This window comes from Zootoca vivipara, chromosome 3, assembly GCF_965207765.1.
Source record: "Zootoca vivipara chromosome 3, rZooViv2.hap1.1, whole genome shotgun sequence".
Classification (NCBI taxonomy): Eukaryota; Metazoa; Chordata; class Lepidosauria; order Squamata; family Lacertidae; genus Zootoca; species Zootoca vivipara.
Window position 1 is genome coordinate 48,938,736 of NC_142586.1, and position 14,081 is coordinate 48,952,816.

General features: G+C 43.7%; 1 long non-coding RNA gene across 2 annotated transcripts in view; it reads left to right on the top strand.

Annotated features, from left to right (window-relative positions):
* The first annotated feature begins 28 nt into the window (after nucleotides 1–28).
* The window catches only part of LOC148686239 (uncharacterized), a 48,054-nt gene continuing 34,001 nt past the window's right edge, over nucleotides 29–14,081 (top strand). The window contains exons 1-2 of one of the 2 annotated variants that reach the window (XR_015948938.1): nucleotides 29–136; nucleotides 1,056–1,184. This is a non-coding gene — a long non-coding RNA (uncharacterized LOC148686239). Of the gene's footprint in view, nucleotides 270–1,055; nucleotides 1,185–14,081 lie in introns of both variants that reach the window. The other variant, XR_015948939.1, reaches the window with a different exon arrangement.

Consider the following 14,081-nt stretch of genomic DNA (forward strand, 5'->3'; position numbering starts at 1 on the left):
GCTTAAAGTCCCACCAGCCCCGTTTAAAGTCGGATTCCCTGGTCAAATTTCCTAGGATATGGTAGTTTGGTTCTTGTGGCCGTTCGCCTTTTGTGGGCTTCCAGTCGGGGCGTATGGTTGCCCACTGTGAGAACAAGTATGCTGGACTAGATGATTTTTATTTATTTGCTTTCACATTTGCACCCCTCTTTTCCTGCAAGTTCAAGGTGGTGTCCATCGTTTTCTACCCCCCACCCCGCGCGTTTTTCTCCCCAGAACAACCCTCTGAGGTAGGTTAGGCTGGGAGGCAGTGATTGGGCCAAGGTTCCCCTGTGAGCTTCATGGCTGAGTGTGGATTTGAACTCTGGTCTCCCAGTTCTTTGTCTGACACACTAACCGTTACGCTGGCTCTCAGGTGGGCCTTCTGTTTGAACCAGCAGGGCAATTCTAATGTTCATATATGGAGAACATATATGCCTCCTATGCTGCCCCCCCCCCTTTTAAGGTGTTGAACACTTTAAATACAACATTGTGGAAGAAATCATTAAGGGCTGCTTCACACCTGGAGTACCCCATAACCCACTTATGTTTCCTTGTAATACTAAATCTTGGAACCCTGACTGAATTGCAAGGTCAGCCTTTAACTCAATTTATTTGCATTCAAATGCATCTGTTTAAGGCTAAGGCAAGCGACAATCAATGTGATGCACTCCAGATATTGCTGGATTCCTGACTCCCTTCATCAGCCCCAGCCAACACAGACAATGAGCTAGCAGGCACCCCCAAACTTTGGCCCTCCAGATGTTTTAGACTACAATTCCCATCATCCCTGACCACTGGTCCTGTTAGCTAGGGATCATGGGAGTTGTAGGCCAAAACATGGAGGGCCGCAGTTTTGGGATGCCTTGGCTAGAGGCTCTGGCAGTTGCAGTCCAGCAACATCTGAAGGGCACCACATTGGCTGTCTAAGGAATGCCCTGGGACTGCAGAGCAGAAGGAAGGCACACACCCTCCTTGCCTCTGCTATGAAGTCTGAGACATACCTCCACTAACAGTCTGCACCCTCTGCTTCCCAGGAAGAACATCATCATGGCAGTTGTGCTGTCAAGCAAAGTCTTCGTGGCAAAAGTCCAGGGCCCCATTCAGCACCATCATGAGCAGAAGGACCTCCAAAGTGCAACAGAGCTGGCTCCCCACATTTTGAAGTAAGTGAAGTTGTAATACACATTGCCATTTCAAGTGGGGGAGGGGGGGCTAAGGCCATCATGCTGCCATTTAGGTTTAAAAATCATAGTTGGGGGAAATAAATGAAACAATTGGCCACATTCTGCTGTGTGCACGGGTTTTGATATTTTTTTGGTCTTCCTAAGTATAGTTTATGCTTTAGCAGAGCAGCTTGTAAAATTCTGAAGGCTGGAACAAAACAAAAAAAAATGCTGAGGACAGGGTTGTGAATAGAACTGGAATGGAATTACAGTAGGTGCCTTTTGCAGAGGGGTGAATTCCTCTTTTAAAACAAACTTCTTTGGTAAAACTAACCATCATGCACAAAGCAGGCCAAAATCACAGCTGGATTTATTACAAGGATTTTACAAAACAAGGAAATGAGGTTTTACTAACACACAGCCAGAATCAAAGGGTAGAAAGTGCTATTGAGTGGAGACTCATTAATTTCCCAGCAGGAGTTCATGTTGCCTTGAAAGCACATTGTGAACTGAACAAGAATCTTCATATAACATTGTCTCATGTGACCATTTATTGTTGAGCAGGTAAAGATGGATTAGTGTCATCATTGTGAATGGTTTTGAAACAATCCACCTTTCAGAATAAACCTAACCTATAATTTTGCACTGCTATAAATCATGGTAATTGTGAAAAAGAGTCAAATGGCTTCTAGGTTGAGTCACCTGTTTAACAAGGAAGAAGTATATATATTTTCCCTTTCCACTTATCAGATGCTGGGTGTACACGGCAGGCTGTAACCTACAGTCTTCTAGTGACTAAATTTCCCAGACTTTGCTGGTTTTTGACTCACTTGTAGAAATAACAGCAAAAGCACATTCCTAGGGTATGGGGAATGGAAGGATGGGCTTCATTTTATATTCAGGGACAACTTTACAACTTTAAGGGGAAAGGATTAGCAGTTTTGCAGCCCCATATTAATTAGGGATGAATCAGCTGAATCACATTCCATCATTATAAAGAGAAACTGAGAGGAGGGGATTCTACATTTTTTAGTTAGAAAATAGTTCAACAGACTGATCTGAAACTTGGCTGTGTAAGAGATGTAGATTTGAGGATGGTCCATGCCAGCTCTAGGGTAGAAATAATAAAGGCCTTCTTTTAAATGAATTAAATGTTTGACAAGTTGAAAGATGGCATGCATTTTTCTTCCATGGGTTTTACTAGGATGATTTTTAGGAACATATTTCTCCATTTGTTCAGCATCTTTTGGGAAATGATTTGCCGTGTTGGGTCAAACACAACAAGCATGTGCCTTTACTCATGAATTGTATAACATGCTTGCAGTTTGGGTTTGTTTTTTTTAAAAAAAGGCATTTCTGTGGCCAGTGTTAGTCAATGGGATTTCAGAAGGGTGTTCCCCACACATGTTCAATATGAACCTGTTCTGAGAGAAGGTTAAGTGGAAGGAGAGTTGAAAGGGAAGTTTAGTGGTGTGAGAGTGAGTGACAGAGAGGGTGTGTTGGCAAACAGCTGTGTGTGAGGGACATGAAAAGACAGTGGGAGGGAGATGAGATGTTCGCTGAAACTCCAGCATGCTGGAAAATGTTCTTTAGGCAATATTGATATGATAGTCTACCCTTTGGTTAGTTCTAGCTTCACTGCTGCATTGGAGTTGCATGGCTGTCAGTGCCAGTGTGGTGGACCTAAGTCCCAGATTGTCTGTACACTGCAATAGACACATGGAATCTATGCAACTAAGGATATCATGCAACTGAATATAGAACGCCGTGTTATAAGTATTCAGTTCAACTTGCAACCAATGCTATCCGACTGGTAAAGCCAATGAACACATGTGGCATGATCAAAATCCACCTTTCCTTAGCAAACAACACCTACAATGATTTCTTCCATTACACGATGTGCCCAGTTCTCATTGGCCTATGTTGACACTACTTGTCAAATTCATAGTCCATGGCTCATTATAGTTTTGGTATCCTACAGTGGCTTAACTTTTTTTTTTTACTACATTTAAAAGGAGGAGTATTCTATGAACATGCCAAGATAGAACATAATACTGCAAACCTTTATTATCTTTAAATTTGACCCCTTTCCTCCCCTCAAGTGCAAAAAAGAAATGCAAAGTCCACAGTTGCTTGCAAATCACAATAAAATCCCCCCCCAAGGCCTTGCTTGGTGTGCCTTCATGCAGGGCTGCAAGGCGATTAAGCGCAAGAGATAGGAACTTCTCAGCTCTGAAACTCCAACATTCTGGTAGAGATCTGGTTCTTTTCACAATAGTTCCTTAAAGTCACCAAAATACCTGTTAGACCCCTTGGGCATGTGAAAATAAAACTTTCATCTGCGTAAGCCAGAACTATTTCATCACACCCGCTGCTATTGAGAAAGACCTTCCACTCTTTCAAGTTACATACTGTACTGTAGTTATCCCAATTATTAAAAGTTGAAGAAATATTAACAGTGCAGCCCTGCACATGTCTACTGAATTCAATGGGGCTTACTTCAAGGTAAGTGAGTACAGTGTAGGGTTGCAGTCCAAGGGAGCCAATATACAGCCATAGTTAACATCTCTGCTTGTGTGATATTCTCTGCACATCACACTAAGCTAAACTATTGCATGAGCTCACAGATTTAAATTCGAAATGAAAACAATCTGTAAAGTTTTTTTAAAAAATTTTAAGAACCAAGGCATATGTAGCATAGAAACACAGTAAGGACAATATTGTGGGATGCGGGTGGCGCTGTGGTCTAAACCACAGAGCCTAGTTGCCGATCAGAAGGTCGGCGGTTCGAATCCCCGCAACAGGGTGAGCTCCCATTGCTCGGTCCCTGCTTCTGCTAACCTACCGGTAGCAGTTCAAAAGCATGTCAAAGTGCAAGTAGATAAATAGGTACCGCTCCGGCTGGAAGGTAAATGGCATTTCCGTACACTGTTCTGGTTCACCAGAAGCGGCTTAGTCATGCTGGCCACAGACAAACCTGGCTCCCTCGGGCAGTAAAGCGAGATGAGCGCCGCAACCCCAGAGTCGTCCACGACTGGACTTAACGGTCAGGGGTCCCTTTACCTTTAAGGACAATATTCAGCATGGTAAGATCTTGCTCATCTAAAAGAGAGCAGGGATTGAGTCAGGCAGATCATAGGAGGACATCCTCTACCCTTCTCACCTAGGGGTAAAGTCCTTCAGGTTCTACAACAATTAACTTTATACACATGATTAATGATTTCAGGAACCATTTATTCTAACATAAATCTTAGTTAATCAATTTCTAGCATTATTGGCTTGGATCCTAAGGTAAGAAAGTTCACAGAAATAACATTTTAAGCAGAGGTTGGATGGCCACCTGTCATTGATGCTTTAGTTGTGATTCCTGCATTGCAGGGGGTTGTACTAGATGGCACTCAGAGTCCCTTCCAACTCTACAATTCTATGATATCCCATCCTCTCCTCCCACAGCAATCATACTCCCTCTGCACCTCCCAAATCTCTGGAGGGTGAAGGGCTAAAAAATATGGGATGGAGAACAGGGGGCTGCTGGAGGAGAGAGGAATTGTCAATCAATCCAGTTTGGGGTGATTCCCCCCCCCCCACAGCAGCATCCCATACCTCATCCCACCAGGGCCGTCTCAACGCCGTGGTGCGGAGATTGCTCCGGCGCCCCCGTTCCGCCTCGTTTCTTGTCGCGGCTGGTGGGTGGGCACAGGGCGCAGCATGGCTTCCGCGACGCTCTGCTGCGCGACGCCCCCCTGCTGGGCCGGCGCCCCGCACCACCCAGCCTACCCCTAGAGCCAGCCCTGCATCCCACAGAGTATGTAGGAGGTGGAAGAGATGATAAACTTTCCTTGCATTAAGTTAATTTAATGAATGAGCCACTAAGCCCTATGGCTCCTCCTCCTCTCCCTCAGCCGAGGGAATCCCCTGCCTGCCGAGCCGCTGTCGCCTGAGGGAGTGGCGGTGGCGGGAGCGGCTCCCAAGGGGTCTCCTCCAAATCACCGCTGCCCACCACCAACACTCCCGGGGCACAGGCGGCGGCAACCGCCTCCTCCTCGGGCCGCTGGGCAGCAGCGAGAGCGCTGGCAGCGGACTATAGTCAGGTAGCCCCAACGGCGCCCTCCACCCCAGGCTAAATTTTGGGAAAGGGAGGGGGGCGCCAGAGGGACCTTTGTGCCACGGTGCTGGATGTGCTTAAGACGGCCCTGAAAGGAAGCTGGCCCATGTATAACTCTTTATTGATAGATAATGGTAACCAAGTGAATCTTAGAAACTATGAGGAAATAAAAGACCAGCTCTCAGGATGGTTAGAATACCATCAACTCCATGAGACATTTAAAAAAGACAAAAAGAACGGTTTTGCCACTGAGCCTTTCTGTATTAGAAAATACAGAAAGAGTAAGGTAATAATGATCAGTACATTCATCACCAGAAAGGTTATATGCATCAGGAAATGATAGGAGGTCTATTCTATGTTAGTAAAAAGATAGGGGGGAAAGATTGCATTAATTTAATTTAATTTATGTAAACATATGTAAGATTATTTAGTACACAATATTGTGTATGATACCTATGAATTTCAATAAAGTATTTAAAATGTGAACAAAAAGTTAAGACCCAAGATCACATGCACACCATATATTTAAAGCACATTTATGCCACTTTAGCAGTCATGGCTTTCCCCAGCAAATTATGGGAACTGCAGTTTATCCCTTACAGAGCTACAGTTTCCAGCACCCTTAACAAACTGCAGTTCTCATGGTACTGTAGGGCGGGGATCAGCCATAACTGTTGAAGTGGTATAAGAGTGCTTTAAATGCATGGTGCAGATGTGCTCAGGTCAGTGCACTGCTGCAAAGACTGCAAGAACTTAATGTTTCACCCATGTTATTAGAAAGTGCCAGCCATTGCCTGTCCCTCTTGATTTCATATTAAAATTTCTCTGAAGGTTCAACCAAGTGACAGTTACCCAGTAATGCTTGAAGAAGCCATGTGCCAGCATCAACTTGCTTTTGACACACTTGGCTCAGTGTGTACAACTAGAACCCTTTTTACAAAGGTTTCTGATTTCACTTGGCCTAACTTCTCAGCTACTCTGCCTGTCACTGTCCTTTATAAGAGATGCTGGGAGTTACTCTTCTACCATTTCCTGATTTGGAACTCCTAAATCGAGAGGGGATGTAGTCCTGGGTGAGGGAAAGATTCTCTATCCAGCCACAACAAAACTGGCATTCTTACGCACCCCTTCTCCCATGGATATACTCTGGCTGAACCAGGGTATAGGGCAAGGTGAGGTTCAAGGCTAGATGTGAAGCTTTGCTCTAGGGAACCCGGAAGTTGGTCCAGCAAGGAATAAGCAGAAACTGAGTGCTTTTGTAGCAGTAGCACCAGGTGTAGCTTTATGAGAAAGGACAGTACAGTATAGAAATCTAATGACTTAAATAAATAGTACCACTAAAGGGGCCTAGGCCTCATATACAGCAGTGGAGTGGGGGAGGCTCAGGTCTTCTACGGGAGAGCCCTCCAAATCCAAGGATGGCAGTGTCTTGCCCTCAGGTTGGGAGTGCTGCTCTGTAGGTTCATTGGGTATGCGGTGCCCTGCATACCTGTCAGGGTTGGAGTCCTCACCTTCATCCTCAATTTAGAGGAATCCTGCTTCTGTTCCCTGACAACAGAATGGTACAGGTTAGCTTTTTCCTATTACAGCCCTTGCGCCACCTCTTAGTTAGGGCCCTGCTCTTGTTTGTCATGTTCTTCCAGGAGTTTGACTCCTGCAGTGGGTGATCTTCTTCCTCCCCAAACCAGCATCACTGTCTCATTACAGTCCACTCTGCTATATCGATAGATTTCTCATCTTGCCTGGTATCTCGAAAGTGGATAGGTGGGCATCAAGTTGCTGTACTTTCTCTTCCAGCAAGGCAACCAGCTTGCACTTGCTGCACGTGTAGTTTTTCATATTCTGAGACAGGAATACAAACATGGCACAGGTGTTGCAGGTCACTGCGGCAGCTCCCTCACCGTCCATGTCTCTTGGTCCTACATACACTGTGAGGCAGCGCTCCAGGCCAATCCCACAAAACACCCTCGCAAACACTCCTGTTTACAAGTCCCTGGTCACAAGCTCCCACAGGCTGCGATAAATAGTTGGGTTGCAACATCTGCCTGCTCCCAACCCTCTCCAAACTGGCAAAGATCGTTGGTTGTTTATGAACATTGCTGCCATGCTTCCAGCAAATAAGAACACAGGAGATGTTTGAACAGGGATGTAGCGGAGTGACGTTCAGGGGCTTTTGGAGCAAGGCCAAAATTATCAGAGTGGCAAGCGACTGAATGAGTCTCCTATGGCAAGTGAATGTGGTGACAATGAGACTTTTAAGCTTGTGGCAAATTATTATCAAGGGAATCTGAGAGTGAGGAAAATAATCCAGCATACTTTCTTTTTCTTTGGTGAGGTTCCTACTTTTCACTAACAGTTTAAATGTAAACACATCTGTCTGAGATTGTTTGTGTTTCTAATTAAAAGCTTAAGGTTGCATTTTTAGCTAGCCAGAGGTCTTGTGTAAAAGCTCATTGTGTTTCACAAACTGATCCATTGCAGCCAGAATTCAGTGGAGTTTGCTGACCCAGGAAACTATACTCAGGATTGCAATCATGCTGGTACTAATGCAATGTATTACTGCCACAGAGAGAAAGAGAACAGACAGACAGACCTGCCTGGATTTGTGGCATGACTACAGAGGCTGACATGGTGAACTCCTGTTCTCCAAAAAATTTCCGCTGTCCCACTGAAGGGAAGCTGAATAGAGGCAAGCAGTGGGACTACCAGTTACTTCCCTTCATCTGGGAATCAAAGTGAGAAGTGGGAATTGGCTTCAGGGGCCACATACTTGGAGCTAACCCTTCCCCCACAGTTACAGGGTTTCTCTTCCCAATCCTCCTTTTTGTGAAAAGGGCAATAATAGACTCTGCACCCACCCAGAATGCTGTGTATGTGAATGGGGAAGGCACATGCATAAAATGCACATCTCTGCCCTGCCCATCACGTCTAGATTGGCCTTGAGCAACTGAGAATGTAACATTAGCAGAGCACACAGCACAGCAAGTGTTTGGAGGCGGTTATCCTAACAGGCTCTTCTTCCTTGGCTGCTGCAGTCAAAAGCTCCCCCTCCTGTTGCAATCTGTCAAGAACAAACTTGTCTGTGACAGCTGTTAGCTAAAATTGCTAAGATATCCCACTCTTGGAGAAAACAAACACAAGGGTAAAAGCTGGCGTTCTCTGCTTTCGTGCTTTCTGAATTCACGTACAATACTGTAGTCATTTTTTGGTTAGCATTTTTAAAGAGAATAAAATCAAATAGAAAGCCATTCATTCAGCCCAAATAGATTAACAGAACATTTGAGATGCGTTACTCAGAATAGCATCTGCCCAAAGCCAAGCCTCCATTGGTGAGGAGCCAAAACGTACTGTGAGAGGGTTTCACTTGATTCTCATGTTACTAAAAGAAACTGTTCAGTTGCTTTCTCTGGTCCTCCATGTGCAGAAGTCCCATATACTTAATACAGCGGCAATTGTCCCTTGACATATAAGCAGGCTTCTTGGTTCTTTATCTTATCTATGAGATAACAAAGCAGTATTTATTTATAAAGAAGAAAGCAGCCACTGTATGAATGGAATATTCACTCTTAGACTAGAGCATAGGTGAATGAGATACTGTAACTGGTGCACTGAATGAAAATCTCTAGGCTTAAAATAGGATCAGAGAAGAGACAGATACTTCACTCTAAAAGGAAGAGCGCAGAAATAATTTTCAAATGGTCTTGAGTGCAGGAGCAAACAATCTATCAGGAGTAGCATTTCAGATTTTTGGGGAAGGGTAAGGATGGAAATTCACAGCAGAACTGAAATGCCTGTCCCTTCTGTATACAAGATGATGGAGAAAGAGAGAGAGAGTCTTTTTAAAAGCATTTCATAATAATAAGAGACACAGAACCATTGTCAGAAACACTAGGAGGTATGCATGACTGTTCTTCAGTATATTAATGGCAGTCCTTCCATTTATGGGGGAGGGGTGGAAATTACTTTGATTTGCAAAAACCTGAAACCACACACAGCATAATCTGCTATTTGTCTATCTATGGCCAGATCAGATGGAAGGAAGAAGAAAAGTGAAATGCAGGCAAAGCTGAGGTTGTTTTATTTTTCTTTTAACTTATCCTCCATGTATTGAGAAGGAACATTCAAAATGACATGCAATATAGAAAAGTAATTTTCAGTTAGAACAACTACTTTAAATTAGTGAGAGCCAGAAGTTAATATAAAAATATTAAAATGAGAGTTAGAGATTTCTGCTGTGAAATACTTGTCCAACTCTTTAAATTCACAAAGTGTTTTATAACGGATTCATTTTTAAAGCAAAATGGTGTGTCTGAATGGTAACCTATTTGAATGGTGCAGATGATTATGTTCTTCAATCGCTTGTGCAAATCTGTAGATCCCTTGCCACTATTTTTCAGTCCTTAACCAGTATTCATGACAAACACACCTCACTTTTCATAGGAAGCCCCGTGCTATAGATATTTGATATGGGAACTATTTTTAGCTGCAGTCTATTTATTTGATTGCACTGGCGTGAATAAGCAGTAAGCAAAGAAGCTGTTTCAGAATACGCATTATGGGTACCCCCATGTTTTTCACTAAAAGGACCCATGAGCTTAAATTCTTCTTTTTTTGTTTTGTCTGATTGAAAGATGGGAAACAGCAGAGATAACATGCAAGGAACAATACATAAGAAGAAATGGCAGAAGTATCTGAAACTTTTGCATGACGTGGAAAGCAGCCTGTGAACTGCCCCGAGATCTTGTGATGGAGGGTGGTATATAAATCTAATAAATAAATAAGCCAGAGAGAAGGCTTCAGAACACAAATGTGAAGCTATTCTTATCCATTCTGCTAATATTTGCAGCTACTGTATGATGTGAATCTGGAGCTTTGCCCTCAGTCACCAACAGGGGGCCACCTTGTCATGTGCACTCACTTTCCTAAGCCATGAAAAGTTCTAGGGGCATTGTCCTTACCTGGATTTGGTTTCATTTGGAAAAGGCATGGGGTTTATGGTTTTTCTGTCTTCAGGGCCTGCACCAGGTTTGAAGGGGCCCTAAGCAACAAGGGAAATAGCAGTAGCAGTTGCAGCTTCTTTGTCCAGAGCATCTTTGCTCAGGTCCAGGCTAAGCACCACCGCCTGTCCCCCCATAGACCAGCACTGCTAAGACAAGAAGCACTGAGTGAAACAACCCTGACAGTCACCATCTTTGTTTTCCCAGATGCATTCTGGGGAAATGAAGATGGAGGCAGCTGCAGCTTTACCCAGCTAAAAGCATGCTGCCACCCAAATGTTTGCCTAACCATTTTGGGTGTATCATGCTGGGCATGAGGGTATTATTTGAGTTTATTTACAAATATTCAGGTTAAGCATAGGTGGAGGCAGATATCTTTTTTAAAAAAACAAAACAAAAACCACACTCCCACAACAAATCCACTGGCCCACATCAGATCTCCAGAGAGGCAGGCCCCAAAATGGGTTTTCCAGTGCTCAAAGCTCTCTGACTTTTTTCGCCCCAGTCAAAAATTGCATTACTTTTGTTTAGCAAGGGTGGTGTTCTCACAGATCTAACTTCACATCATCTTTAGCTGGAATGTGTGGGCAATGTTTTGTTGAAATGGCCCTCGCTTTCCAGAGGTGCCCCTAGCTATTTCCAAGCCATTGTATGTTATTTTCCTGTCATTTTCTCAGGAAAAGATGTGCCTAGCAATCTGGTCTACTCCCTGTTAAAGAAGTTTCAAGCTGTTGTTTGTCCCACAGCTGTTAAAGGCACAGATGCCTTGCCAGAAAACCAAAACAAAACTGGCAAACTTCTGGAAAGGGACACACATGGTGTGGTTTGCGTTGGACAATGTTTTCAAATTCTTGTGGTACAGAAAGTATTTTGTACCTGGTATGTGCAAATACAAGGCACAAACAACACTTTGAACATTGCTTTGTTTGGCATGCTAATGAAATAACTAAGGCCAAATTATTATTAACTGCAAAACACATTTTGAAAGAGATTCTTGTTTTGATTCAGTGTTCAGCATTGCCAGCATAACAGATGGTGAAGGCATTCAATTTAATACCCAGCACATGTTTAATTAAACTGGAATTGATGTCATTATGACCTTTTTAGAGACTTTAGGGAGGAAAGTAGTCCCTAAGAACCAGCAAAGAAGAGGCCTTGGGTTGGGGAGTCATTTTCATAGGAAAAGTTTAGCAGTCAGCTGTGCTGAAAAGGAGAAGATGGGGTTGAATCATAGGAGAGGAGAAAGAAAATAAGAGGATATGACATAGCTCAGTCGGTACAGCAAGAAAGGACTCTTAATCTCGGGGTTGTGGGTTTGAGCCCCATGTTGGGCATTGCAGGGGCTGAACTAGATGACCCCAGGGTCCCTTGCATCTCTACAATTCTATGATTCAGTGGGATATTACACTGGCATAGGACCAGGAGTGGCAAGGTAGCTGAGCGTCATTTTCAATGATTGCCGACACTTTGCATATGCAATATGCTACATTTTAAATTTTATTTCATTTGCGTCACTGACCCACATTACAAATCTCCAAATGCTCTTGTTCCACTGCATCATCATAAGCCTGTCTGGCTCTGCTTTCTGTCTGAGCTTCCAAAAGAATCACCATCCACTTCAGAGATGCTTTAGATGCCACAGGAATTTGGGCTTCTACACAAGCAGCCAGTTTGGTAACAAGAAACCAGGGCCAAACTTGCAAAGTTATGGCCCATTTTCTGTGCTTCTTGATAGAAAGAGAGTTGGCTAGTTACAGAATACTTCCTCTGTTTTCCAGATCTCACACAACTGGGGTTGTTTTTTAATTCTCTCCCTGCCTAAAGTATACAGCATATCCTGGCCATAGTTCTGTGCAGTTGTGACTGGTGTAGAGGCTTCCTCCAACAACCCACCCGACAGCAGTAGATGTGTTCATTTCTTCTAAGCCTATTGCAAATCCATGCTATAAGCTAGCCAGTTGATCAAGCAGTATCGCCTTTCCCTGCTACTGTATATCTTGGCCCTAAATAGCTGCTAAAGTGCATTCCCATTAGCACCATCGGAATATAACTGGAACTACCCCTGCCAATGTACAGCCCCCGCTGTATATGCTTATTTGTAAACACAAATGCATGCATGTTTTGTGGGTGTCCTGCATCCTTAGGAAGGGGTGGGGTGGGATAAATCACTGCCAATGCTCCTGCTCCAGCCTCAAGACTGCTTTAGCCTGTCCGTGTTCTGGTAGAAATCAAATTGGAATAATAGCTGTTGGCCTGTCACCCACTCCCTACACCCCCTCATAGCAGGTGCAAGGGAACGTGTGCCTGCCAGCCTTGCTCTTCATGTGTCAACACACCCACCATCCAATTTCCTGGCCACTCAGTTGGTGGGCCTGTACATGTGTAGAGCCCCTCTGCCAAATGCTTGGCCGCCAGGAAGGGAAAGCACAGCTGGCTTGCAAGGGCATGGACACTAGGAATGTTCCCACTAACCCCAATCATCTCTTGCACATGTGAAGGGACCTCATTTGAACACCCATTTTGTGCACCTTGGAACCTCAAAAGAGGAATGTAGGAAGCTGCCTTATACCATTGCTCCATCTTGCTCAATATAATCTACACTGGCTGGCAGCAGCTCTCCGGGGTGTCAGATAGAAGCCTTCGCCCAGCTTTACCTGGAGATGCCAGGAATTGACCCTGGGACTTTCTGCATGCAAAGCGGATGCTATACCACTGAGCTATTGCCCTTCCCTAAACAGGATTTAGCCAGAGTATGCCAGTGTTTGATCCTCTTTAGCTCACTTGTTTTGGAACAGAACTTGGAAAGAACCAAGCCTCTATGGTTATTTGTTCATTTGTTTCTGTTCTTTAAAAAAATTTTTTTTAAAGTATGTTTACATTTTTGTAAGAGTTATTTGCCTACAGGGGTGCTGTTGCAACTTTTAAAGAAAGCATTATTCATACAAAAAACAGCCTTAAGCTGCTCAAGTAAATGATTGACACCTGACCAACTAGCCATGATGTTAGAACCAAATTCAAAGGCAAGGGAAAGCAGGACATTTAGGTACACTTTCCTCCACCAGAGATTACATATACCACCCATGCTTTATTAGAAATAAGTGTTTCCAGACCAAGGAAGGGTATGATACATTTCTCCCAGAATGAAATTGCAGTCTCAGCAAATTTGCAGGACAGCCTTAATAAATCGGATAAAGACACAATTAGTTTCATGACTAGCTCATCCTTTCATTATACATTCTTGCACAATTGTACCCAGTTGCAAGCAATTTTTATTCTGTAACTTTTAATTCATGGAATTTCTGCATCCAGTTGTAGGGTTGCAGCTTTCTCTCCATCATCCTTAGGGGCGGGCTTATTTTATGGGATCCTACATATTATATTTAAAAATTGTGCCTGTCTCAGGCCTGATGCATGATATTCTTTTCTAGTGAGGGAAGTTGTGTTTCTTTTTCAAGCTGAAGTGATAAAGTATTGTTATATGTACCTCACTTTCTCAAGCTACAAGAAGTTCCAGGAGCAGCCCAACTCAAGTCTGCTTTCCTTGAAATGAAAGCAATGGAGGCTTCTGATGTTGTTATAGCATTCATTTCATTTTACAGATGGACAAACATAGAATCATAGAAGCTTAGAATTGTGGAGTTGGAAGGGACACTGAGGGTCATCTCGTCCAACTCCCTGCAATGGAGCCATCTCAGTTAAAGCATCCATGACAGGTGGCCATCCAACCACTGCTTAAAAACAATCAAGGAATGAGTCCGTTCAACTTCTGTTCTACTGTCAAACAGCTCTTACTGT